The following is a 14,307-nucleotide window of genomic DNA, read 5'->3' on the forward strand; positions in this document are numbered from 1 at the left end:
CAGGTCCAAGATGGATCTCACTAGGCTATATTCAAGGGTGTCCACAGGGCTTCCTTCTAGAGGCTCTACAGAACATCCATTTCTTTGCCTTTTCTGGCTGCCCACATTCCTTGGCTTGTGGTCCCCTACCATTTTCAAAGCCAGCAGTGGCCTATCCAGTCTTTCTGACATTGTATCACTCTGACATTAACTCTTCTTTGGCCTGCTGCATCTGCTTTTAAGGATCCTTGTGATTACATTGTGTCCACCCTGATAATCCAAGATAATCTCCCTATTTTAAGGTTAGCTGATAGCAATTTTAATTACTCTTTGCCACATAGCAAAGCATCTTCACAGAATCCAGGGATTAGGACAAGGGCATCTTCAGGGAGGGGGCGTTAGTCTGCCTACCATAAAGTTCAAGATACCTTCCAGAATCTCAGGTTTAGAAGCAAATTTCGAGATCACCCAGTCTAATTGACTCTCCCGCATCCATTACTGGGATCTGTGGAACAGTTTAGCACTGCATCACCATGGTCCAAAGTGGTTGCTTTTTGACTGACATGCACTTTCTCTTCCTTTAGAAACAGCACAAGTGGGCTAGGGTGCTCTTAGTAGCAGCCTTGCTTCCCCTTTCTCATTTGTTCCTGTGCTCTGAAAAGACAGGTCACAAGTTTACTGGAGTATAGAATTGTATGTAAAGTAAAAGTTGGCTCTGAGTGATACCCTAGCAGCTACTCTGGGCCTCCAGTCTCATGCTGCCTGGTCCCCTCCTCTAGCATATTTGACATAATCCTCTCTATGGCTGACAAGTCAAAGAAAGGCTCAATCAGGCCAGGAGAGAATCTTCCATTCTGGGTCCCTGCCTTTCTGCTTTAGGCTCTGAGGGCATTTTGATAGTAATACACAAGCCACTGTGGGAGAAATGCAGCCCGACTTTCTGGAAAGCAGTTTGGGGATGGAAATGAAGTTCACTTTCAGGAATTTAGCCTGATGAACTAGAATATTCATGGACAAGGCTTTTACTGCCTTGTATTATTTATAATTCAGGAAAAATCAGAAATAGCCCAAATATGCAGCTATAGGTGATTGGTTGAGTAAATTATGGTCTTCCCATATAATGAAATACTATCCCACCATGAAAAACAAATCATGTTTTATAACTACTGAATGAAACCATGGGAGAATTTTTTTTTAAATCCCAGAGTGGGGAAGTCCTTTATAAATATTATGCAAAACCTGAAGCCTCAAAAGAAAAGACTGATAAATTTGACTACAAAAAAATTTTTTTTTTCTGCAGACAAACCACCACAAGCAACGTCCATAGGAAAACTTCATACTGGGGGGAAAATTAGCCTTATCTTGATCACTGTTGGAGCTCAGAGGTAGGTACACTGGGAGTTCCTTATATCGTTCTCATTAATTTTGAGTATGTTTTCAAATTCCTGTAATAAGGAGTTAAAAATCATTTAAGCATATATAAACTGCTGTATGGCAAAAGACGATTATTACATGGGATTATAATATTTGCAACACATACAACAAAGAATTAATATCGATAATGTTTAAAAAGTTCCTACAAGGTGATTTTTTAATTGAAAACTGGCAAAAACTCACAGAAGAGGAAATAGAAAAGGCCAGTCAGGGCTTCCCTGGTGGCGCAGTGGTTGAGAGTCCGCCTGCCGACAGGGGACATGGGTTCGTGCCCCGGTCTGGGAAGATCCCATATGCTGCGGAGCAGCTGGGCCCGTGAGCCATGGCCGCTGAGCCTGCGCGTCCGGAGCCTGTGCTCCGCAACGAGAGAGGCCGCGGCAGTGAGAGGCCCGTGTACCGGAAAAAAAAAAAAAAAGGCCAACCATTGCATGAAGAGATGTTCCACCTTAGCTGTATTCAGGAAATGCAATTTCAAAACAATGAGATGTCATTTTTTGCCCATGATACAGGCAAAGGTTTAGACTATTGATAACATCTAGAATTGGCCAGGGTATGGGGAACTCACGTTTTCATACACTCCTGGAGTCTTGTGAATTGCTCCGACTGTTTGAGAAAGTAAAATGGCAAGACCTATTAAAAATTCACATGCATATCCCCTTTGACCCAGTGACTGCTTTGGGGGCTTTATCCTAAACCCTGGAGAAACCCAACCAGAACTCAAAGATGTGTAGAAGGAGGCTTATTGCAGCATTCCTTGTTACAGAAAAAAAAAAAAAAAGGCCAAAGTGTCCATAGAGTACCATTTAAACAAAGTATTAAACATCCACAGGGAACATTACACAGCAGTTGGAGAGATCAAGTTAATTCTATTTATATGACCTTGGAATGATGTCCCTAGCATATTTTTAAGTTAAAAAAGCAAGAGCCGAAGTAATATATTTACTATTATTCATCTTCATAAGAACTTTCTTGGTGCATGTAGACTTATATAGAGTCATGAGTGTTGGGGTGGTGGAAATGCACCTGCCAAATGATTAACCTCATTGGCTTCAGTGAGGTCAACTTGATGCAGGGGGCTGGGGGGAGCAGGGCCGGGAGAGACTACCAGTTTTTCCTTGTACACCTGTGCATTCTTTGAATTGTTAGAACAAACATACATCTGTACTATTTTTGGAGCAACCACCACCAAAACCATTAAAATACTACTTTAAAAAGAAAAGGAGATAGAAAAGCTTTGGGGAAGGGGGAGCTGGAAGGGGTTAAGGTTATTCACTCACTCATCCGGTTGGTCATTCAGTCAACAAACATTTAAGGAGCACACACTGCCTGTGGGCACCAAGCTCATCTCTGTGCAGGCAGGTGGCACCTGTCCTGGGGGACTCACGGTCTACCTGGGCAACAGCAGCAGGGATAGTAATGTCCACCGGGGCAGAGGCTGGGCCGGTACTGTTTTCTGCTGTGTCCCAGTGCCTAGCATGGGAATGGATACATATCAGATGAATGAATGAACCAGGTTCCACCCAGTTGTCATGACAGTGGGGAAGAAGGCCACTCTGTTGCCTGGGGAGGGCAGGAGAGGGCTATCAAAAGAGGGAACTAATTGGGTTGAGTCTTGAGGATTGAGTTGAATTATCCTGACGGACAGGTGGAAGAAGGGTGTCCCAAGCAGAGAGAGGGACCAGCATATGCAAAGGCAGGGGGTCAGGTGCCTGGTGGGGTATGAAGCTGGGGCAAGCAGGGACTGGACATTGAAGCCTTGAATGCCGTGGTAAGGAGTTAAGACTCTATGAACTCTGAGTAAAGGACACTGATGGGGTCAGATTTGTCTTTCAGAGTGAGCCTCTGGGGAGAGCATGCACAGAGGGGACCAGCATGGAGGGGAATCAGACTGGAGGCTGGAAGAGCAGATGGGAGGCGTAGAGCCTCTCCAGAGGTGAAGGATCTCAGCAGCAGGCAGAGACAAAGGGGCTAAGGGATATTTAGGAGGCTTGGTACCAGGAATTGTGCATGGGTGGGTGGAGGTAGGGTTTTGGGGGAGAGAGGGAAGGGAACCAGTGCTGCAGCTTGGGCTAGAGAGGATGGTGCTGGAGTCAGCACTTCCTGGAGCTGAGAGTTTTTTCTTTTTTTATTTCTCATTGCTGTTGTTTTCAAGAATTCAGTTTGGGTTTTATTATAAAATTGATCAAAAACACATTTTTTGAAAAAAAAAGAAAAAGGACAAAGAGCAGTTTTAGAGCTGACTCTCTTGGCAAGGCCGGAAGTGGGAAAGAGCCTGTTGTTGATGCGAAGTTGAGCCCAGCGGGGTCCCAGGCATGGAAGGGACAGAATGGACTGGGAGCCTAGCGGGAGGGACAGCGGTCCCTGAGGCAGGGTGAGAGGGAGGGACAGGCCAGGCGGGGCAAGAAGGCAGGGTGAGCGCCGCTCCCCTGGGCTGGCTCCCATCCTAGTGCTGGCTCCACACCCCAGTCAACCACGCACTGGCCACAGGCTGCCCCCGGAGCCTCCCGAGGGCAGAGCAGGATGCTCAGGAGGCCAGCTTTGCAGGCAGACACGTGGCTTCCAGTCAGGGTCTGACACTTACAAGCTGGGCAACTACCTTACCCCTCGCCTTCGCCTTCCTCGCCTGTAAAATGGGAACAAGCCCTCCTCGAACTGTTGTGAGAGTTACACGAGAAAAGCTGTGCACGGCGTTTCCCAACGGACGGCCCACAGGAGCCCTCAGTAATGATTCCTTCGTGGATGATATCGGTGCAGTGCTCGTCTTTGACCCACTTGGCATAGCCCATGCCTCCTCTGGGCATGCCTCTCCTGGGCATGTCAGCCTCTTTGTCTAGAAAGTCTCAGCTCTGGGGGTTTCCCCATCTGCCTTCTCGGCCACCCCTCCCGCGTCTCTTCCCAGGACCTGCCATCTCCTGAAAGTGCCCTTTTCCTGACCCCCCTCCTGGACCCTGGCTCTCCCATCCCCCTGAGAGCTCCAAGCTTCTCCCCACCTCCCACCCATCCGTCCCCCTCTGCAGGCCTTCCTTCTGCCCACCCAGCCTGAGCCCACCGCACTCCACCTGCCAGTCTGTGAGCCTCCTTTCCCGCCTGGCACTGCCCCATGCAGTGGAGGAATCTCTGTAACATGCCCGGTTTCACCCCCACCGATGGGTTTCCTAGGGCTTCCACAAACTGGGTGGTCAAAAACAACAGAAACGTATTCTCACACTGGTATGGAGAGTCACCAGTCTGAAATCACAGTGTCAGTAGGGCCATACTCCCTCCAAAGGTGCTGGGGAGGATGGTTCAGTGGCTTTTCCAGCCTCTGGTGGCTCCAGGTGGTCCTTGGCTTGTGGCTGCATCACTCCAGTCTCTGCCTGGAGTCACGTGGCCTTCATCTCTGTGTATCTCCTATAAGGACACTTGTCATTGGATTTAGGGCTCACCTGAATAATCCAAGATGTTCTCATCTCCAGATCCCTAACTTAATCACATCAAACACCATTTTTCCAAATAAGGTCACATTCACAGGTTCCAGAGATTAGAACTTGGACATGTCTTTTTAGGGGACACCATTCAACCCACTACACTCAGCAGGGCCCTGGGGCCCTCCTCAGCTCCCCCAGTCTCTTCCAGGCCAGCCTTGGTCCACTCCCCATGTGGCTCACCTGAAGCACACCCACCTGTCACCCCCAACCCTGCACTGCAGCCTCCCTCACCTCCAGCATCGGAAAGAAAATCACAGGCATCCTTCCCACCAGCCCTCGGGGCACTGCCTTCATGGCACCTGGGAGACCTGCTCCAACCTTCTGGCCTCCCAGGGCTTCCTCCTCTTGCTCTGGCAGCCTGAGACCTTTTCCAAGACTCTCTTCTCTGAAACTCGACTCTGGACAGTCAGCCCCGTCTCAGTCTCAGGGACATTTGCACTCCCAAGCCTTCACTTTCCTCACATATGAAGAGGAAGATCTGAGAGGAGGATCTGAGAGGCCCCTCAGGCTGCAGCATTCTGGAATTTCTCCTCTTCAGAGCCCTCAGGAGGCTTCAGGGCTTCTACCAGCCCAGCTTGTCCCCTAGTGCTCCAGGGCCCCTGAGAGGCGCAAACTGTTCTGGAAAGGGGTCAGCCTGCCCTTGGCCTCGGTCGTGGGAAACGGGTCAGTCCTCTCTCTGGTACTCAGTTCTGCACAAAACGTGGCCCCCAAGACAGGCTGCCCACAGGAGAACTGGGGCCATGGGCCCAGTGGCCACTGAAGCCTACTCCAGGCTCCTAGGGACCTGGAGCCTGTGCCTGGCTGGAGGTTTCAGGAAAAGGTGGGACCAGACCCTGAGTCCAACACTGCTACTTTCAGGGGGCAGAGGGTGTGTGGACAGTAGCAGTTAAGGGTCAGGCTTTGTAATCCTGCCTGTGACACTTACTAGCTGAGCAACTCTGGGCAAGTATTATATCTTCTCGGCTTCCTCATCTGCAGGTAGTAATAGCATTTTACCTCTCAGGGTTGTGGTGAGGATTAAGGGAGGGAATTCACAAAAAACTTGTCAGGCAGCTAGGGTCGAATCAGGCTAGCCATTTCATCACCGCCATTATAGGCGGCCCCGGGGCCTCCAGCCTCTGTCTGTACTTGCCTCTCCCTTCAGCCCCAGACCTGAGCCTCCTGTCCAAGACCCTAGGGCTCAGTGATGTGATGATTAAATGTTTAACAATCCGCAGGGGGTGGGCTTGAGGGGTTAGCACTGATTTAGCATTTTTCCCATGTCCATGGGGTAAATAATCCCACCAGTCCAAATTCAAGCTACCACAGGAGGCAGAGCTGGGAAGAGACCATCTCCCCCTAATAGACACAATGGTGTGCAGAACCATAAGAGCATAAACACCAGCCAGAGTGGGAACATAATTAGGAGGCCATGAGTTTTGAGTATTATAATCTTTGTTTTTCACATATTTTGTTTAATTGTAAGCATATATGATTTAATTTTTAATAACGGCTATGTTTAACAACTGATTCGTGAAATTCCTGAAATTTTAACAGCCGGCTCTCCCATGTGGGTACCAGCTGGCTCCAGAACCCCACTGCTGCCATGCTGTGCCTACTCTTCCAGGAGACATGGGGCTGCTCTGAAAACCGTGGGGCCTGGCATCTGCCCACCTCCTCTCCCCCCACAAGGTGACTCTTGGGGAACACTGTATTTAAGCTGGGGCTGTCTCTGGGGTTCCATATGTAGCCCATATTCATGCCTGGGGGCTCTCACCCCTGGACCCTTGGCCTGCCACTCAAACTCCTGTAGGGTTAAAAGGTACAGGTTTTGAATTCAGGCACACCTGGTTCAGATTCTGGATCCAGCCTTTAAGAGCTGAGTGACCCTCAGCAAGTAATTTAATCCCAAAGAGGTTCATTTTCCTCACCTGTAAAATAAGGATAAGAATTTTATTAGAATTCTAGTCCAACAGAGTTGAGTTTTCTATAAAAACAGTTTAGTGAGGTATACTTGACATACAATAAACTGTACATATTTAAAGTCTGTAAGATCTGACATGTATATACAGTCACGTAACCATCTCCACACTTAAGATAATGAACATATCTGTCACCTCAAAACTTTTCTCATGCCCTTTGTAATCCCTCCCTCTTGCCCCCCTCTTTCCCAGCCGGTTCCCAGGCAGCCACTGATCTGCTTTTTGTCACTATAGATAAGTTTATGTTTTCTAGAATTTTATAAAAATGGAATCATTTGTGCCTGGTGCAGAGTATACACTCCAAATCCACGAGCTGCTGTAGCAGTCAGCTGAGGCTATGTTATACTGCAGCAACAAACAGCCCCCAGATTTTAGCATCTTACAACAAGGTTTATTTCTGACTCACATTACATGTCCGTCATGGGTTGGTTGCCGCTCTGCACTAAGCCAGCTCCACTCCAAGACCCAGGTTGAAGGAGCAGTCCTTATCTGGGACACTGCAGGTCTCCTGGCAGAGATAAGAATGAACGTGGCAGCATCATGACTCCTGAAGTTTCTTTTTAGAAGTGGCACACCTCACTTATGCTCAGGTTATTGACCAAAGCAAGTCAGGTAGCCAAGCCTGATGTCAAATTATGGGAAGTGTCATGCTCCCCCAGGGAGAGGCAATAGATACTTTGAACAGTAATAATGTCTACCAGAGCCACTTTCACTATTATCATTGATATTGTTCTAGCTGGAGACCATGCAGAGGCTCCACACACGCGATCTAGCCTGATGTCCCCTGATGCACCACCACCCTGGGCTGGGTGCTCTCCTCAAGGGTCAGGGTCCTCCCATTCACCAGTGCCCACCTCATTAATTTGGAAATTTAGAGACTAGCTAAGCCCACCAGGCCCCACATCTCTGTCATCCTTGGCCCCGGCTCACTCTGTGCACCCATCCCATCCCCCTGTCAGCCCTTCCCCCCCTTCTCACTGAGCCCCAGAAACCCTGATTCCATGGCCCACACTCTCCTAATCTGGGCCTCTCCTCTGAGCTGGCTGCCTAAACTGGGCAGTGTCCCTGTAAGCCAGGGGTTCTCTATGCACACAGCTTCCCTTCCCTCCCACAAGCCCACCCTCCACAGGCATTGCCCACTGCGTCTCAGTCTCTTCTGACTCTGCTCCCCAAATCTAACTTACACTCACCCCAAATCCAGCTCCTCCATGGTGCCAGATAGAGCAAGACCTATCATCTGTGGGGCTACTCAAGCCCCTGGTCATCGCCTGCCTCGCCCATCCCCATGCTTCCCTCTACGCTGGATGACGATCCCCAAGTCCTATCAGTTCTAATCCTAGAATGCCCCATGAATCCTCCAATTCTCTCCACCTCCATGGTCTCACCCTGACCTGGTCACCACCAAAGGCTTCCTAACTGGACTCCTGGAATGTTTTTTGCTCCCTTTTCATCCATTCTCCTCACTAAAGCCACCGCCAAACTGGACACATACACCTCTCCTATGCCCAACACAGGCACACACAGACTACTCCTACCCTGGCTTCCTACTGTCCTCAGGATGGGCTCCAACACATTCCCTGCCTCCGAGGCCCCAGCTCCCCATCACCTCCCTGATCTGTCTCCACTCCTGTCCTCAGCTACTTGCAGGCCCTTTGTTTGCCCAGTTCTCACTCCCTCTGGCCTCCCAGCCTCTGCAGGAAGTGGCTAATTCCTTGAGGAGTGAATGGGTTGTGCTGAGCCAGGAGGTTTTCCCCACCACTCACAAATGAGCTCAGAACCCCTGTGCTTGCAGCACCAGCTCTGCCTACTGAATGCATTTGAGGGTTGAGAACACAGGGGTCTCTTCCAGCCTGGGAGGACAGTGTGTGTGAGGATGGGGTGTGTGGGGTGGGAGAGAGACCAACCAGTGACAAGGACGATGGTAACAACAATGACCTAACATTTATTCATCTCATACCATAGGCACTATCCCCAGTGCTTCCCAGAGACAAATTCTTTCTTTCTTTCTTTTTTTCTTAAACCCATATTATTATTATTATTATTTTTGCGGTATGCGGGCCTCTCACTGTTGTGGCCTCTCCCGTTGCGGAGCACAGGCTCCGGACGCGCAGGCTCAGCGGCCATGGCTCACGGGCCCAGCCGCTCCGTGGCATGTGGGATCTTCCCGGACCGGAGCACGAACCCGTGTCCCCTGCATCGGCAGGCGGACTCTCAACCACTGCGCCACCAGGGAAACCCCGTATGTGATTTTTTAATTGAAGTATAACAAGCCTAGAGAAAAATACAAAATCATAAATGAAGAACTCAATGAAGGTTCACAAAGTGAACACACTGTGAAACCAGCACCCAGATCAAGAAAGTGAGCTTTCTCAGCACAAGGAGCCCCACTCCTGCCCCTTCTTCTCTTGTCGTTCTAGGACACCCACTATCCCAGCTTCTAAAATCATGCATTCACTTTGCCTGTGTTTGAAGTGCAAATAAATGAAACCATACAACCTACATGGTTTTCTGCCTGGCTTCTTATGCCTGGTGTTGTGTTTTAGATTTATCCACATTGTTACATATAGTTGTAGTTTGCTCTTTCTTGTGGCTGTGTAGTAGTCCAGGGTACTTATTTATTCATGTGTTCCATTCTCGATGGGCATCTGGCTGTTCCCAGTTTTTGGTGATTACACAGAGTGCTGTTAACATTTTTGTCCCCGTCTTCCAGACACGCACACTAGTTTGACATCACTGAGTCATAGGATAAGCGTGTTCTAAATCCAGCAGATTCCACCAGGTTTCCCACTAGCTGTGTTCGAGGTTCTGGATTAACTCTAATCCTCAGGACAACCCTCTGCATGTGATGTGGTGGACAGGCGTCTCTTCCCTGCTTGGCAAGCTCCTCACTGTGTGATGCTGGGGCCAGCCTCCTCTACTTGCTGCCCTGACCCCTGGATCTGAGTTTCACAAATCAGAGGCACTGCCTAGGAGTCGGTCTATTCAGGGAAGGCCAGCAGGGTCTGTGGCCCTGGGGTCCAGTGTTGGCAGTGCTGGTGGCATGCTTCAGAGAATATTTTTCCTTGTGTCCTGGACAGCTTTGTTTTGGGCTTTCCACCTTTCCGTTGAGCCTGTGAGAGCTTCCCTATAGCCCTTTAGTAAGCTTCTGGGTTGGTGCTATTGTTTGCAACCAAGAACCTTGACTGATTCAAGGAAGCTGTTTTACTCCCATTTCACAGATGAGGAAACAGAAGCACAGAGAGGTTAGGTATGTTGCCCAAGGCCACACAGCTAGCAGGTGGTGGAGCCGGGATTCAAACCAAGTTTATATCCCATTCAGGGCTTTATGTCTCTATGATAAGTGCGTTCTCATACACTATTCCTACAACTGGAAGTAGGCAGCTAAACGACTCACTCAAGCTCACGCAGTGAATTGAGAAGCCAGGCCCCATGACTCCCACCCCACAGAGCTTCCTGCCCTCAAGCCTGGAGTAGGTGTGGAGCTCCATGCATGTTGACAGGGGAACAGCAGAAGTGTTCATTCATTCATTCATGAACAGTCACTTATTTAACTGACAGCTAAAGTGGGTCAGGCACCGTGCTAGGCACAGCAAAATAGCAGCAAAAAATAGTGAAAAGAATAGAATTTGACATCACAAACACTATGACGTCAGGTGATAAGTGCCATGAGAAACAGGAAAGGGCAGGGAAGTCCTCTGACAGCAACATTTGTGCAGAGACTCTCCTGAAGTGAGCGAGTGAGAAAGACCTGAAGACAGGCAGAGGGGTTGGCCAGGGCCAGGGCCTGGCACAGCCTGGAGTCTGAGGCCTTTCTGGGGCCACAGGAGCCAAGAGCAGCTCATCAGGTCTGGGCTGGAGCTGGGAGTGGGTGACCTGATAGGAAAGGGTTGTAACCCTGAGCACTGCGGCTCAGGGAGAGGCCTGAAAGGATGGCCCACTGCGGGCCACCAACCTGTGCCAGGCACAGCACGATGCCAGGTAGCATCACTGTATCACTTGCCTGTTTGGCACAGACCTTGGATCCAGGGATTTCCTTCCAATCTTGTAACATCATCGTGCACAATAAACAGCTGGTGGGTTGGTTGGCACTTCATAGGGCCCAGGTAGGCCCCAGTTGGTGGAGAAGAGGCAGGTAGAGGCTGGGAAACTCAGCAAAAAACGAGAAGGAATATCAGCAGAAAACACCCCAGAGTGCACAGTCCAGCATCTGAATGGGAGCCACCTCCTCATGGACCAGCTGTACCTCCCAGACACACAAAAGAAGTTCCAGAAAAGCTGGCTTAGCAATTAGCAGTTCAAATCCTAGCTTGCCTCAGTTAGATAAGCACTTTCCTAGCAAGAAAGGATTACCTTCCAGGCTGTGCATATTGCCATCTTTGGCATGCAGCGACCTCAGGCCTGCCAGCCAGAGTAAGATTCGTGTAGCCTGCGGGCAGCTGGGGAGCCACTGGGAGGCTTGGAGAGGGGTCAAGGGAACGGTGCCCAGTGCCAAGGACTCAGAACTGGGAAGCTGGAGGAAAGCTTCAGTGCCAGGCTGCCCAGGGCAAAGACGGTGATCTTCTGCGGTGGGCGTGCCCTGGGCTTGTGTCTCTTGGCCTCCAGTTTCACTTGCAGCTTGGAAGGGTCTAGGGGTGGGGTACGAGGAGGCTCCTTGCCCCTCCCACCTCAGGGCCCCAGCAGGAAGGGGCACACTGACTCACCAAGCCACAGTTGCCATCAACAGGGCCCCACGCAGGCCAGCAGAGGAGCTAACTGCAGCAGCTGCAGGTGTGACAACCTCCTGGGTTCTCCTCTCTGTTACCACAGGAGAGGTAGGGCCTAGTGGCAGAAGCATCATGGACCACCAGTAACACCCCCAAGCGCCCATCTGGTACCTCCACTTGTCGGTGCCTGAGACAGGCCTGTTGGTAAGTATTTTGAATATCACCTGAGCCTGGGGAGTCAGTGGATCCCAGTCTTTGAAAAATTCACCTGGCTCCCTCTCCTCAGCTGCCGCTAAGGTGCTCAGTCCCTCTGTGGAAGCTTGGGTCGCACTGGGGTGAGGCCCTCACTTCATCCGGCGACTAGCACCACGCCCGCCTCGCATTCGCTTGTACCATGGCCTCCATCTCGGAGCTCACCTGCATCTACTCGGCCCTCATCCTGCACAACTATGAGGTGATGGTCACGGAGGATCAATGCCCTCATTAAACAGCTGCTGTAAATGCTGACCTTTTCTGGCCAGGATTGTTTGCAAAGGCTCTGGCCAATGTCGACATCGGGTGCCTCATCTGCAAGGAAGGGGCTGGTGGGCCTGCCTGTCAGCTGGGGTGGCACCAGCAGGAGGTCCTGCCACCTCCACCACTGCTGCCCCAGCTGAGAAGACAGTGGCAGCGAAGAAAGAAGAGTCTGAGGAGTCTGATGATGACATGGGCTTTGGGCTTTTTGACTGAACCTCTTTTGTAACATGTTCAATAGCTGAACTCTTAAAATAATAAATGAATATTTACCTGTACCTCCTTTCTGTCATTTCAGCTGTGCCTTTATCCCATGGGTTTGTAAAGGGCATTCATCATCACCAATACAGAAAATAACCCCCAACCTGCCCTCTTGAAAGTGTGGTCCAATCCTAGGTGGGAGGGGAGGGCACCCCTATACCCAAGCACTCTCAGGCCAGGCTGATATCAGAGCTGGAAAAAAATGTAAGGTTTGCTCTTGAGAAAGCCTAAAGATCCCATTTCTCACAGGAAGCGTGGAGTCCCTATAGGAACCCAACCCTCGGCCAGGCCTGCTTGGCCAGAGGCCCTCACCCCCGTCCTGGCCAAATGCTGACTCCTCCCACTATGTCTTTGGGACCTCTCCGTTTCCCCCTGACTCTGGGGGAAGGGAATTCCAGGCTCTGTCCCCCACCCTTCCGGTCCTACCAATCCCAAGCTCGCTCTTCTATGTCTTCAACCTCCTCACTGTAAGGGAAGCTTCACTGTCCAGAGATTCCACCACTTCCCCTACAGCTTTATCCACCGGCGGCCTATAGATATGGGCCACTGGTGGGGCCAGGCCAGTATCCACTGTCCCCATCATCCCTCTGCAGCCCCACCTTTGAGGTCTTCTGCCAGGACTTGAGCACCGCAGACGTCCATCTCTCCTTCCCAGCACCACCAAACCTCTCCCAGCTAATTGCATCTACTTCAGCTCCCATTTCCTCTGCAAAAATCCCAATGATGACAGCAGCCAGTGTTTATGGAGTCCTTTGTGGTCTTCATCAATTCTCAGTTAACCCTCAAACAGCCCCCTAAGGCAGGAGTTATTGGTACCCTTTTATGGATGTGGTCACTGACCTTCCGAAGGCTCTGTACGTCACAGAGCTAGCTTGTGACGCACACTCTTATACAACCACCTTGTGGGTGAGACCCACCCCACCACTAGGCTAGAGCCACCCCTTCCAAGTTCCCTCATTTCGCTGCCTCACTTAGAGGGCTTGGGGTGGAGGGGCAGTGGCAAGACCAAGAAAGGTCATCTCTTCTAAGTCCCACCCCTTGGGGGTGGGACTCTCAGCAGGGGCCCTTCCCACTGAAAGTCCTCCATCGACTTAAAGTTGCTCCTCTGTCTAGACTCTCATCTCCCTTTCTCTGCCCACAGGCCGAGTCCTCTTGGCCACATCGCTCGCCCACATGGCTTCAACCACCATCTCTCTGGGCTGGACGTTCATTTCCTCTCTGCCCACTCCCAGGTTCCCAGCTGGCTGGTGGACAGCTGCCCCAGATACTCTCAGGCAACGCCAGTGTCACATGTCCACATCCAAACTCTGGTCTTTCTCCCTCGCTGGTCCTCTGGTCATGTGGGCTCCACTGTCATCAACTTTGCCTTTCTCCTCTCCCTCATCCTCCACAGGCCATCACCTGGTCCCTCTCTATAGGCTGTTCCCAATGCCATTATCCAGGTTCTTTCCCCAAATGCTGACTGAGCACGGGGCCCTGGAGAGCATAAGCTACAAGTTGCTGTTAGAATGAGTTACCATTTGTCTCAAGTATTCACTCATTCAATAGTTATTTATTGAGAAGTACATACCAGGCACTGGTCATAGCAGCTGGGACACAGCACTGAACAGGAGAGACAAATCCCTGCCTTTGAGGGGCGTACGTCCTAGTGGGGGAGATAAAAACTACAACTCAAACACACAGGACATCAGAGTGCCATGGAAAATGCAGAGGCAGAGCAAGGATGGGGTGGTCTGGGAGGCCTCTCCCTCTACAGAGGATGGCAGGATTGTAGTGGGCTGTCAACCAAGGTCAAATGGAACAGAACTCTTTGAGGAAAGTACACTCAGTTTCAGTAATAAAAATCCAGGGGCTTTGTTTCTTAATCTTTTAAATTGGAAACACTTGTTGCTTCCAGGGATGGGGGTGGGTGCTCCGTGGTTTGGGGGAACAGGGTGAGAGTCTGGCTGAACAGCCTTTTGTCACCTTAAATTTTGAACCACGTGAATT

At 50.5% G+C, this 14,307-nt stretch overlaps 1 pseudogene; it reads left to right on the forward strand.

Moving 5' to 3' along the window:
• Positions 1 to 11,847: 11,847 nt before the first annotated feature.
• On the forward strand, positions 11,848 to 12,273 carry LOC137201984 (large ribosomal subunit protein P1 pseudogene; annotated as a pseudogene).
• Positions 12,274 to 14,307: the final 2,034 nt, after the last annotated feature.

The sequence above is a fragment of the Pseudorca crassidens genome, chromosome 1, assembly GCF_039906515.1.
Source record: "Pseudorca crassidens isolate mPseCra1 chromosome 1, mPseCra1.hap1, whole genome shotgun sequence".
Taxonomy (NCBI): domain Eukaryota; kingdom Metazoa; phylum Chordata; class Mammalia; order Artiodactyla; family Delphinidae; genus Pseudorca; species Pseudorca crassidens.